The 14,670-nt window shown below is 33.4% G+C and overlaps 1 long non-coding RNA gene and 1 pseudogene across 1 annotated transcript; one reads left to right on the plus strand and one right to left on the minus strand.

Moving 5' to 3' along the window:
- Nucleotides 1-1,359: 1,359 nt before the first annotated feature.
- LOC132252688 (uncharacterized) lies at nucleotides 1,360-4,307 on the minus strand. The gene is made up of 2 exons (XR_009464449.1): nucleotides 4,189-4,307; nucleotides 1,360-3,745 (listed from the first exon to the last, which is right to left on the minus strand). It is a non-coding gene; the product is annotated as an uncharacterized LOC132252688 (long non-coding RNA).
- A 2,005-nt stretch (nucleotides 4,308-6,312) lies between these two features.
- LOC100265974 (rust resistance kinase Lr10-like) lies at nucleotides 6,313-8,598 on the plus strand (annotated as a pseudogene).
- Nucleotides 8,599-14,670: the final 6,072 nt, after the last annotated feature.

Genomic DNA, 14,670 nt, shown 5'->3' on the forward strand with positions numbered 1-14,670 from the left:
GAATCGTTGGTGAACCACCTTCAAATGGGTCAACTGTTGTTGCGTCCAAATAATCAAGCACATACTATGGGAACGGGCCATGTGCGCCTGGGTGGCAAAATGGAAGGTGGCCATGCATGGCCATGCAAAGGTGGGAGCTTAGGTGACTTAGAAAGATCTACATGAACATGAGCTTGTTGTGTCTTTAACATATCCATAGACTGACTGGTTTGAAACTGAAATAATCGGAGGAGTTGGAAGCTTCCCATGGTATTTGCACTTGGGTTTTGAAGCCCACTAGATGCCCTTTGCTTCTCTTGAAGGGGTATTTCGATTTCATTGCCGCTCTCGGAAGGTGATTTAGACTGCCTCTCACTACTCGAATCATCAAGCCGAGCTTTACCAAAACTTAGAAAGCTTATTTCTGGAGATACTGCTGATGAAGCTCTTAAAAGGTCATCCCTTGAAAATTCTAGGTAGCAGGAGATTGGTTACTTGCAACAGATTGGGGTCAGGACTGAACTCACTAGGCGAAACTTGCTCCTCACCGGTCTTCCTCTGACACATCGACCTCGAATCCAAAGGCAACACAGTTGGCTCTGAGTAAAAATCATTCCTTCCACCAAACTCCTATGGTGTGGCTGGTTGTTTGAGGTGTATCCAACCACTTCCAGAATCACTTCCATGAGCAGTCCCAAATTAATCACCAGAAGACTCCTTAGTGGATTCTGAGAATAGCGAACGCGGGGAGTACGTGCACTTACCATGCGCACACCACGTGGATATGTTCCTTGTGTCAAGGCATAGTTTAAAGTCGCAGTATCGGTGATTGACTCGAGAAGTTCTGAGGCACATCGGTCTCAGTTTCTCGAATCGGTATCAGGTGATATGCAAAAAATTCTAATTTAAGAGCTCAAAATAATTTTAAAAATTTATGAAAATTATTAAAAAGTTAAATACAAATAAGTAGAGTAAAAAAAATAATAAAATAAACTTCTATAATATTAAAATTATTCAAATTATAATGAAAGCATACTTTTGGGATAATTTATAATAATATTAAAAATCTCTAAAAATATTTTAATTTAATCACTTGATAATAAATGTTTCTTATTGAAGATGAAAATAATAAAAAGTAATTTTTTTTATAAAAAATTATTTAAATTAAATATTTTGATTTAAAAAAAATATTTTTAATTATTAAAAAAATAAAACCGTGATTCATCTTTTAAAAAATAACTATAATTTTTTTATAAAATATATTCATTAATTTTAATTTTTATATAAATATTCATTTTCTATTTATTTGATAGAAGTCTAATATTCATTATTCATTTTTTATCATTATAATTTTCATCAGATTATTTAAAATCCAAATCCCCACCAAATACTCATTATGTACTTAAAAAAAACAAATATATACTATTTAAAATTCAAATCCTCATCTATACCCATAACCCTCAATTGCCGGTCAAACACCCATCTCTTTCTCCTCTAAACCCACAAATCTTAGGCAGCTCCTCCATAGGCCAACTTTCTCTCTTCTCCCACTTCCATCAGCCACCTCACCGTTGTTCTTCGTCGATAACAGCGGTGCAGGAGTCCGGCGACTCTGCCTCCTCTTCATGTCGCTCAGTTCCATCTCCGGCAGGAACTTGAGTGATCTGAACAAGCATGCGTGCTTCTTCGACCTCGCTAGCTCTAAGATGGAGGGTTCTAACTCTCTATAATCTGTATTTTTCATTTTCATGGGTTTTGATCCTCTCATCTTCTCCACCATTTCTACTCCACTGAGTTTGTTCACAAGCTAACAAAATATCCAACTCGGGTATGGGTCCGATACCGGCCATGGTCGAGGCAAATATGTCTCGGCCAAGTCGTACCGGTATCGACCGAGATTTTGAACCCTATGTCAAGGTGACTTTCTACTGACATTTGGGCCTGAGATTTAACATGTATTAGGCGTTGACTTCATAAACAATGCCGTGTAAGAGTATCCTGCAGCAAAGGAACACCGTATGGTTCATCACAACAGTTTTTAGTAGCTCCATTTGTTGTCGGTGTGATGTACTATTGATTTTTGTCAGGGCTTCGGCTACATCTGAGTGGCCGAAGGATGGCTTCTCCATCTTCTAATTCTAAATCCATAGAACTTTCAGAAATCGTGCCGAAATGACATTACTGAGTGCACGACAGCACGAAGAAGCATTACACATGTCACCTTTCGCCTGAGCTGTTTATCGGCAGTTTGTTCCGTGACCTGGGTATGTCTTCTTTTCCTCAAAGTATTCCAATCATCTTTCAATATGGTTGACTCATGATCAACGAAATTTGGGTCGCTTATTCCTTAGGACGATTCAAAACATCATCGTTAGCCACGACATGGGAATAAGCTCATTTAGAGGTGAGTCTGCATTCATTCCGTCCGCAATACCAGGGAACATGATTGATCCACCACTGAGCACAACACTGCCATAGTAGTTCTTATCTTAAATGGTTGTTGTTGTCATGATTGCAGATTTAACTATAAATGGAAACCCAGATGGATGTGCAACTTTGAATGATTGTGCCATGATTCAGGATTACTAGGATACTACTAAAGCCCTCTAAAGATGGACCATTCTTCACCTTCTCATTGCATATAGCAGCGGCTTGATTGGATGTACAAGCAATAGAGGCAGGGTGCTTCTACCAAACATAATCTTGTCATCACAAGGACGTGGCGCCAAGAGAACACCAGGTTAGGAGACCAATCGAGTCAGAACATTGAGGGTACCAGGTGGCAGGCTCATCTCCGTACACACATTAGCTAGTTTCTAAACAAATCACAGAAACCATCTCAGATGACCTTAATATTGCCATGCACCCAATTAACTAAGGCAAGAGCCATTTTCTGCATAACCGTCACCTGTCCTCTTCAAGTTATTAGAAGTCTTTTCCTGCAAGATCTAGCTTCTTACATTGTCCACACCATGTCGAGGAAGAGTAAAGGCAACCAATCAATTCAGAAGCAAATTCCCATGCATTAGTTCTTCTGACTCATCAAACCATCAACACCTCAACTTTCCATATTGCAAAAAGCCACCCAGATTATCTACATCCTACTGCCTTGTGAAAAGAGAACCCCAAGTCCACAAACTTGAAGGAGAAAGAGAGCACAGAAGTCACTTTCCATTGAAACTCCTTCTGACAATAATGTTGATTTTTGAATTTGGAAGGGGTGTCATCCGACAGAATGCGTCTGCTCCCAAGTATGACCCACCACTTCACTTTTGTTGACAAGTGCCAATAACAACTGAGATCCCACTCTCTGAGCCTTTACATCATGATGTCCATAAGCATCCTTCAAAAACCTAATCGGTGGTTCAATAAAATTCTTAGATGATAGCCAATGCCAAAATTGATCATCACCCTTCAAGTCTTTTTCTGCATCTTCGAACATCTGGCACTTGCAACTTCCATGGATGTGTATCAAGTTCAGATAAAAACTTCAAATTCGTCAAAGGTTTATCCGCATACCATGACATATGTGAGATTCGTTACTAGTCTTCATGGAAATCAAATTTGAGCCATCTTTGATATTAATACATGAGGAGCCTGAACTGTAACGGTTGTCTAAAGATTCAAGTGATGTACTGCTGATATCTATCGGCAGATGTAGATCATTCATAGATAGACTGAGGCTTGCGATAGAAGTAGAACAAGGTTCCAATGTGTTTTGTGGTGGTAGTTCTAGACGTGGGCTAGGTTCGAAGATTCCATGCTCCTACAATATCCAGAAGCGTCATCACAGATAAGCACCAGAAACAGGGGAAGGTATCCAAAAACAGAGCATAGAGAATAGAAACCAAAGGAACCGATAAAAGCTGTGTTTCATATTTCCAATCAACGGGTTTAAATAGGTGGGCAAAACCAAACATATTTTAAATAGAAATCAAAACATGATCGTGGGCATCTCACAAAAAAACTAAAGCAATACCAAACTAATCTCGATAAAACCCAATAAAAGTGAAAGATGAACACACTATAACCCATCCCAAACAATCCAAAGCATAGCAAAGAAGCCAAATACATGACATGATATCCATACCCAAAATCAACAACAAGCAAATAGGTCTTGATGACCACACCAAAGCACCCAACCAGTCTTAATAATAGCAAACAAAATAAATGTACAAAGGAGCACTGATTTGACAATGAAGAACTTACCTCTAAGAGGATGCAAACTGATGGATCTCCTCTCTATTCGCTCTTCTTTCTATTATGCTCCCCTCTCTCTGTTATGCCCTTCTTCCCCTATACCTCTGTGGGACCCCCTCTCCAAGGCCGTCCTGTGGTCCTCCACTCTCTCATGGCCGTTTGGGTAGGCAATCCGTCTGGGAGACTGCATTCCACTGTATGGCCCAACGGCCCAAAGGGCGAAGTGGCTGATCCGTCCCAAAGTAGGTTAGATGGACAAATCCCGGCCGACCATAACTTGGAAAAGTGCAGAAATAAGGAAAGTAATATCACGAGGAAAGGATTTTAAATATTTTCCTTAAAAGTATTTTTGAGAATCCTTGAGGAATTAAAAGTTTCCATTTGGATAAGGTGCTCTCAAAGTTTCAAAATCTCATAAATTGGAAATTTTTTTATTAAACTAGAGTTTCCAATTTAAAAATAAGTATTTTTAAAATTTTCATTAAAAATAATTTATCATTAAATGTTATTATCAAAAGAATTCAAGCAAACTTAGTAATTTGATGAAAATCTCATTAAAAAAATAAATTAAAAGTATCCAAATATGCTTTCCAACTTTCCTAAATATTAATTTTTAATTAAAGAATAATATTCCAAGGTTAAGACTCCAAATGTGAGGTCTAATAATCTCCCTAAATATTAACTTTGATTAAGAAATAATATTTGTAAGAAATAGAGAAAACTATCCAAATATGTATCTTTTAACCCTTATAAATAGAGAACTTTAACAAACATACACAAAATAGAAAATAAGATACTTCCACACTTGAGAAGAGTTGAAGAAAGTTACCTCAAGCATTCAAGGAGTTCTTCAAGCTTTGAAGATTTGAAAATCAAGCCTTTAAAGATTTGAATATCAAGTCTTCAAAGATTTAAAGATCGAGCTTTTGAAGGTTTGAAAATCAAGCTTTGAAGGTTTGAAAATCAAGCTTTGAAGATTTGAAGATCAAGCCTTTGATGATTCGAAGACCAAGCCTTCGAAAATTTGAAGATCAAACCTTCCAAGATTCAAATCTTCAATCTAAGATCAAACATTCATGCCCTTGGTGAACGTTAGCTACACCGAAGTCCAAGCCCAAGCTAAGCCTAAGACAGGCCAAAGCCCAAGCCCAAAGGTTCAAGCCGAAACTTAAGACAAGCTAGAGTTCAAGTCCAAGACAAGTTAAAGTTGAAGCCCGAGCTCAAGATGCAGTAGGGTCTAAACCAAACCAAGGCTCGAGTAAAGCTTAAGAAGAATCAAAGAACATATTAGAGACTATTTCTAACTTCATAAATAGAGTAAGTTTACAATTTTATCTACAATTTTCTTACTAGAAAATTTTGTGTACACCTAGCAACTACTACTCTAATGTTGTAGTTATGGTAATTGATCTCCTCAACATGGTATTTTCCTTAAAAGATTGCATGGTTGATTCCACATACCAATTCATATGCCGGATCAGGATTACCAAATTTGGGCTTACCACCTTTTAATTGAACAAGGTTGGTGATGTTTCGAATATCTCCGCAAGAAGAGAGCCTGCAGGGCTGGTTTTCACTAGCATCACAAAATGAAAGAAAAAAGACATGGAGGAGTGTTATGAGGCCTGCTCCCACAAGTTTTACTTCTCTCACCATCATAAGTTCAGATTCAGAAAGAGAAGCTGCATGCCTTGGTTTTGGGCATCCCCAAGTTTCAGAAGAAGATAAAATTACATCCCAATGAGCTAAGCCAGCTTAGAGTTCAACTTTCTTTGACTATTCATTGGTGTCACAATCATCTACCCAAAATCTTTGATTTTTTTTTTTTTTTCCCTCATCATATTTGGCCCCGGGTCATCATCAATGTACAACCACAACTAAGTACATTGGAGTTGTCAGGAAACCTTGTCCATGTAGCAAATATCAAGGAAGTTTACTGCACGCTTCTCATTGTAGGAGTCAAGCTGTCTAGAGTGAAGCAAGTGGCATAGGATATATCTCCTTTTCCACTTCTAGTTCATTTTGGAATTGAATATATAGGAGTTCTTTCCTTGAAAAATACAAAAAAAGTGAATCAATAAGAAAGGCTGGAGGAACAGACCAAAAGCTATGGGGATGAGCAATTGCTTAAAAATGGTCTTCTCTTTGTTTCTGTTCTTGTTTATGAGATGGTCTGTAGAGATTGGAGCGAGCCAAGATGAGTGCAAGGTATCAAGATGCAGCAACCATGGCCCAGTTATCAGGTTCCCCTTCCGGCTAAAAGACCAGCCATCTCATTGTGGCTATCCCGGGTTTGAGATATCTTGTATAGAAAAGAAACAGACCATCCTAGAGCTGCCATATTCCGTAAGCCTTTCAGTGAAGAAGATAAATTACACCTCTCAGGAGATTATCGTCCATGACCCAGATTTTTGCCTTCAAAGACAGCTTCAAAACCTTACTTTGTCTGCCTCTCCCTTCCAGTTCAAACTTGGAAGTTACAACTACCTAGTTGACTACACCTTCTTCAATTGTTCCTCAAAAAAAACACACTCAAATAATTTTTTTTCCATCCCTTGCACCGTTCTCCTCAGCAACCCAGTCTATGCTGTTGAATCTGTCTTTAATCTCAACCTCTTGGACCTATCCTCTTGCCACAAGATTTACGACGTTACTCTCCCAGATGATGTGGTTAATAGGGAAAATTATTTGTCCTTAACATGGTCAGAATTGATATGTGGAAACTGCGAAAGAGAAGGTAAGAAATGCAGACTGAAGGGCAATCTTGGCAAAGAACCTGAAACTGAATGTATTGATCAGCCAGGAAAAGGTACTATATGGATTCATTCCTCTCTAATCAATCTGCTTCCTCTGTGCTATTCTAAATCCTGATCATACTACTTATTTTAGGGGGGTTCGTTTGTTGTAGATAAATTATATAGGAATTGGATCTTGAAAATATCAAAGCAGAAGGAAAACATAATTATAAATTATATTACCGAGGAAAACGTGAAGCAAGAATTCACATGCTTAAACTCTTATTTTTATTATTATTTTCTTAACTCTGACACACATAGTAGTGATGGGAGGGGCTTACCAAGCTTAACAATCTAATAATTGTATTATTTTCCTTACAGGTGTATCAAAAAACAAACTGGTTACAGGTGACTTTCTCCTCTCTCATACTTCCCTTTTGATTAAGGATTAGGAAGAGAGAAAAGATTATTATTAGACTCTTTCTGAATCTATTTAGACAAACCTTTTTATTTTTATTTTTTTTCTGATCACATGCAGCGGTAATCCTCAGTTTCTGTCTTCTGGTGCTTGTAGTCATCGTACTCTATCATGTGTATAGCTCAAACAAATTAGAAAGAGAGAATACAAAGATAGAACAGTTTTTAGAAGACTATAAAGCTCTCAAGCCCTCAAGATACTCCTATGCTGATATTAAGAAAATTACAAATCACTTCAAGGAAAAATTGGGTCAAGGCGGATATGGAACTGTGTATAAAGGAAAGCTTTCTAGTGATGTTCTTGTTGCAGTAAAGATCCTAAACAATTCAAAAGAAAATGGAGAAGAGTTCATTAATGAAGTGGCAATAATGGGTAGGATCCATCATGTCAATGTGGTTCGCTTGGTTGGATTTTGTGCTGATGGAGTTAAACGAGCTTTAATTTATGAGTTCTTACCAAATGAGTCTTTGGAGAAGTATATATTTTCAAAATCTATCAAGGACTGCTCACTTAGCTGGGAGAAGCTTCAAAATGTTGCTTTAGGCATAGCTAAAGGAATTGAGTATCTTCACCAAGGTTGTGATAAAAGAATTCTCCATTTCGATATCAAACCTCATAATATTTTGCTTGATCAAAACTTTAATCCAAAAATCTCTGATTTTGGTCTAGCCAAATTATGTTCCAAGGAACAAAGTGCAGTTTCAATGACAACAGCAAGAGGGACCATGGGCTATATTGCACCAGAAGTATTATCAAGGAACTTTGGAAATGTGTCCTATAAGTCAGATATTTATAGTTTTGGAATGTTGCTGCTAGAAATGGTAGGAGGAAGGAAGAATATTGATGTCACAATGGAGAAGACTAGTCAAGTATACTTCCCAGAATGGGTTTATAATCAGTTAGATCAAGGGGAAGACGTGTGTATTCGAATTGTGGAAGATGGAGATACTAAAATTGCAAAGAAGCTAACAATTGTGGGACTTTGGTGCATCCAATGGTATCCCATAGATCGCCCTTCCATGAAAGTTGTCATTCAAATGTTGGAAGGAGGAGGAAACAATTTAACCATGCCGCCCAACCCTTTTGCTTCCATAGATGCAACAAGAACAAACACCTGAAGGCGAAAAAGATCTCTTCAACAAGAGTTGGCAGTCATCTCAGAATTAATAGAGTGAACAATAATTTATCTTTTTTATTATTATGAGTGTGCAGCCTAGATATTGACCATGTTGTACCCATTCATCAATGTAAGTTTATTGTTGCTATTTAGATTATATTGTTTATGCAAGAGATTTTTTTTCTGAAAAAAATATAATAAATGGATAAGAGATTGTTATTCAAAAAGAGTAGGCTATAAAATTAATAAGTGGCTTTAAGAGAACTTATGGATTGGCTTGATATCGAAGATACTTCATAGGAAAAATTATCATGATTTGTAGAGAAATAAATGACAATCGAAACTACTTCTAACTAATATGGGTATGTTACTTTTTGTTAAGCCTCGCATGAGTTTCAAATTAAAACCTTCTATTTTTATTTTTACTCAATTAGTCTTGCACACTTTTAGAAGTGTTTAATATTAACATAGTATTTTTTTCTAAGACAATTATGTGAATAGAAGGGAAAAAGTGACATTTTTTTTTCTTTTCTTAACCTAAACTTTTATAATACACAAACATAAATCCTACCCTTTCTTTGCTTCCGTTGCTATTCTAGCACCACCATTCTCTTGACTAAGAGCAATATGGCAGCCTTCCAACGCGTAATATTTTTAGTACCCTAGTACTAGATTTACCCATAATATTCCCCTATAAAAAGTAGTTTCTGCCTACCCTGCATCTCATTTGATTAAAGCAAGGAGTTGAAACTCTTTTTAAACTAGGTGTTGGATCATATAATGAGACACCCCTTTGTCAAGGTATTTCATAATCATTTCATTCAAAACTAAAAATTAAATAAACAACCCCATTTAGGGAGTTACATCAATTTAGTATTGTGATTTTGATCGTATAAGAATGCATGCCTATCAATCATCCTACATTTCAACTAAGAAAAAAATGCTGAAAATTGACATGTGGATTTTGAATTGTGAGGGTTTCTACTAATAGATGCATTACAAAATAAATTACTCAAACCTCTTCAAGCTTTACAACCATATATACCTAAGAATCTAAAAACAAAGGGAATTGGCTTACATATTGTTTAGATAATGCATTAATTTACATGTATAGTGAGAGAGAAAGGGGAAGAGAGAGAGAGAGAGAGAGAGCAGTTGCAAGTAGATACATTGTTAAGTTACCTCCCATCTAAGCTAATTGTAATACTTGCATTAGGTGACGAAATTGGAACCCCCATTGGGTTGTTCTCCCTATTCAAAGCTGATGTTTCATGAGAATATAAGGTAGGTTTAGGAGGTAGTTGCAATAGTTCAACACCACCTTCCAACATGTCGAGTACTTTGCTCATAGAAGGACAATCCACGGGCTTCATTTGCACACACCACAATGCAACTATGACCATCTTCATAAATATATATTTCTTTTCATCCTCAGTGACATCTCCCATTTCCATATCTTCTCTTTGTTCAATTCAATCATAAATCCATGATGGGAAGAATAATTCACTATGATATTCCTCTTCATATCTACTAAAATGCCTTTGTTTTCTCACCATTTCCATCAACAACATCCCAAAGCTATAAACATCAGCCTTATATGACACATGTCTAACATTTTTATAAAACAACTCTTGAGTAATGCATCCTAATGTTCCTCAAGCTACAATGAGAGATACAACACTTTCATTTATTGAATACAATTTTGCAAGGCCAAAATCTGAAACTTTTGGAGTAAAGTCTTCATCCAAAAGAATATTGTGTGGCTTGATATCAAAATGTAGAATTTGCATGTCACACCCTTGATGTAAGTATTCAATCTCACGCCCTATACTCCAAGTGCGATTTTGTACAATCTCTCCCAACTTGAAGGAATAGTTTTTTCTCCTTTAAGGAAGATAAACTTATCGAGTGACCCATTGGCATAAAGTCATATATAAGGGGCCATTTTGATCCTTCTACACAAAATCCAACAAGTTGTACTATATTAACATGGTGAATCCTTCCAATTGTAGCGATTTCATTGATAAAATCTTGTCCATTAGCTTTTGACATGACCAATACTTTTATTGCTACAATGTAGCCACTTTGAAGTATTCCTTTGTACATAGAGCCAAAGCCTCCTTGGCCCAACTTATTCTTAAAATTATTAATGGTTATCTTCTTTAAATGTGAATATAAGTACCTAATGGGCTGGAGATTTTGATGATTTTGAAGAAACTCTTCAATATCATCATCTAATGATAAATGTCTACATCGAAACTGGTAGATTAAATAGCCAAAAAGACAAGATATCTCGAGTACAAAGCGTCCTCCAATGATTGTCATGACTTATGGATCAACATGAAAAAAATGAATATTTTAGAGTTTATAATCACAGGCATTCAGTTATCAAATCAAACAAGTAGATTTGCTTCAAAAAATATTATCTTAGGCAAAGAAATTAAAGCTTACAACGATAGGGTTTAGAGATTCTTATTCTAATATAGGTATACCCTTTCATTCATTTTTTTTAGACCATGCCTATGATTCAATGTTATACATGTTTTTCTATGTAATTAGGATACTAGTCTTTAATTTATATTACTTCATGATAAATTGAACACAACAAAACGAATTATTTTCAATGTGTCATTGTGAAATAGCTACATATTCTAAAGAATATATAATGTTTCAAACAAAATTGCTGCACTTATAATTGAGGGATTTTAATCACTGAGTGAGTCATTCTCTGTTTGAATTTATCCATTGTCCAAATTCAGGTTAGAAGGCAATTATTAAAGTTGAAGATTTTACTAGAAACATTTTAGAACATAATGTGAGATTTTGTAATCAGAGTTTCTATTTTCTAAGACAATTAATATTCTATAATTTATTTATTTAAATAAATAAAATTGTTATTTAAAAATCCTTAAAATGTTTCCTTAAACTTTAGACTTATGTTTGGCACTTACTTTGAATGAAATATTGTACTAAGCATATAGAGTAATTTTGAATGTTTAGATGGGTATTCAATTTCTTGTTGGATGAAAATTTGAATTGAGTAGAATTATTTTGATTGCTAAATGGGTACTCCATTTCTCAGTTTTGAAATATACATTTTTTTTCCCTCTTTTGTGATTCTGTGTTATGTTTTTATTAACTTCTTTTGTTTCATTAATTATTGTTTGGGCTTTGTTTCTATTCTTTAATGGAAAATATTTTGTGGGCTTTTTCCCATTTTCTTTTCTTTTACTGGTTTTGCTATCCTAATTATGAGAAAATTGCAAGGTGTTTTTCCTATAATTAACAAGGCAATTCAATACCTATGGGTTTACATATGTGACTTAAAACTTGAATAGTACTCAATCTCAAAGTCTCCATTGCATTGCTTAGAAAATAGCATGCATTTAGGAAATGCAATTAATTAGGGAATTATAAATTTTTATTTCTATATGCTTCATTTTCACTAAAGTAAATTACTTGCCAATTGAATAAGTCTATTATTGTGTATATAGGAATGATTGTGTTAGATGTTCTATTACTCAACATAAATAAAAATGGGCAAATTTAGTTTAAAGAAAGTTTGGAATTCATGGACAAACAATCCTATTCATTTCCTACTTAAGTTTAGTTAGCATTTGAATATATATTTAGAATATTTTATTAATTTGTTATAGCCTTAATAATTTTACACTATTTCATTATCATTTTTTAAATTTTCTAATTTTGTATTTTTTTTTTATTTGTGAATTTTAATTTTACCAAAAGATTTCTTTAGTGTTCTTAAATTTATTTGTTATTAATAACATTTGTAGGAAATTGGCAAATAATATTTGTTATTAATCCAAGATATATTAGTATTCTTAATCAATTTATTTATTCAGGCTATACATTAAACTATGAAAAAACTACTCTTTAGTTCCTATTTCTCTTTTATTCTCAATTGTTGATGACTCTATTAACCTATCCAATTAGAGGATAACTTATATACACAAGAAACGATAAAAACAATTAATCCTCCAAAAACTAAGAATTATATAACATATAGAATTTACTAATAATTAGAAATATTAGATATACATTGTTTTAATTCCTAAATCCTCTTAAATCATGTTTCTTAGTTGTTACTCTTTTCCTCAACACTATTGAACGCTATTTCATATCTTCTAACAATGAAAATCTCTAACCATATTTTTTTCATCAATATTAGTAATGAGAAACATGTTGCTAAATGTACCAAGTTTTTGCTTAGTCCTAACTAAGAACCCACCTCAAGGGAATCCCTTAAGAAATTTTTTGCTTTAACTAGGGAGTTTATGGTGGTGAGCAAAGTTGAATTAGTTTTTGTGAAGATTTATAACTTCAATTATACTTATTGATTGTTGCATGTAGTTTAAAGGTTTTGTATTCTTTCTATCTTTATTTATTTATTATTATTATTATATATATATATATATTTTTTATATAGGTTGCAAAGGAAACAGATTTACCAAAAATAGAGAAATTGTTATATTGAAGGAGGTGATATTGAAAACCATGAAGATTCTATCAATGGCTAATTGAAAGGTTGAACTAGATTTTTGTAGATTATGGTTTCTCTTATTAGTCATTGTATTAATGTTTGGCCCAATGTTGAAGGAATTACACATTCTTGTTGAAATCTTTTGATATAATTGATAAATTTATATGTAATTTGTAAATAAGTAGTTAAAATAATTATTCAATATTTGGAGATATTTTATTTGATAAATTTAATTTTATTTTATGATATATTTTTAAATTTTATTTACTATATAGGAAATCCATTATTTTAGTAATATGATATAAATTTCATTTTTTAAAAAAGAAAATTTTAAAGATGACACTTTTAAAAGTGTCATTGAAAAGATTAATCAAATATGACGCTTCTATAAGTGTCAACGTTGACAATTTTATTAAAATTATTTAAAGAGAAAATGTTAGAAAATGACGCTTTTATGAGTGTCATAATTAACATTATTCAAAGATGACGTTTCTTAAAACGTCATTGAAAGCTTAAATCAAATATGGCGCTTTGTAAAAGCGTCATTGTTGAAGAGAATGGTGCTTAAAAAACGTCATTATTTCCCTTTTTCCTTGTAGTGCTTGTGGCAAGAGATAGGTCCAAGCGGTCAAGATTATAGTAAGAACCAACATCATAGACTGGGTTGCTGAAGAGAATGGCGCAAGGGATGGACAAAAAGTAATTTGAGCTGTCTGTTTTATTTGAGAAACAATTGAACAAGGTGTAGTCACTTAGGTCGTTGGAAAGTGTAAGTTTGAACCGGAAGGGAGAAGCAGACAAAGTAAGGTTTTGAAGGCAAAAATCTGGGTTATTTTCTAATGCCTTCCATAATAATATATGAGGTACTACTTATTATCTTTCTCTTTTGGTGTTGTTTGGTTTGGAGGAAAATTATTTTCTAATATATACTAAAATAATTTTTTTTTTTTATAAAAAATATAATTTATAATTTTATTATAATATTATTATTCATGTTTTGCTAAAAGCCATATATTTATTTTTTTAATTTATTGATAATTATAAAACTATTTTCATTTTTAATAAGATTTGAATTACATTTAAATTATATTATATAAATTGAATTTACAATATTCTTACAAAATAAAAAAAAAAAAATTAAAAACAACTTATCCAAATAAGTTTTTTGTTTTTCATTTTTTTAAATTGTTATTAAAAACAACTTGTCAAACATCCTTCGCCCTGTTTGGGAAGTATTTTAAAAAATTGTTATGAAAAAACAGTTTTTGACATTTTTAGAAACAAAATTACATTTGAGAATTGATTTTTGAAAATTAGTTTTATTTTTCAAAAAAAAAAAAAAAAAAAACATGATTGAGTTAATAAAAAATGTATTTTAGAACAAAAGAAACAAAAAACATGTTTGGAAGTTGTTTTTTTTAAAAAAAAAAAAATGAGTATTTTCTTTAATTAACTTGATATTGTAATTATATAAATAATTTTTAGATTCATTTAAATTAAAAAAAAAAAAAACCTATTCTATATATTATGAAATTTATTTGCGTGAGTTATATTTTTTTTTTAAACAAAGGATTACTTTACTAGTATATTACACAGCATGGAAGCCTACAAATTTGTCCACCACTACTTCTTCACCTCATCCTTGGACTAATTGTTTGTA

This window comes from Vitis vinifera, chromosome 16 (genome assembly GCF_030704535.1).
Source record: "Vitis vinifera cultivar Pinot Noir 40024 chromosome 16, ASM3070453v1".
NCBI lineage: Eukaryota > Viridiplantae > Streptophyta > Magnoliopsida > Vitales > Vitaceae > Vitis > Vitis vinifera.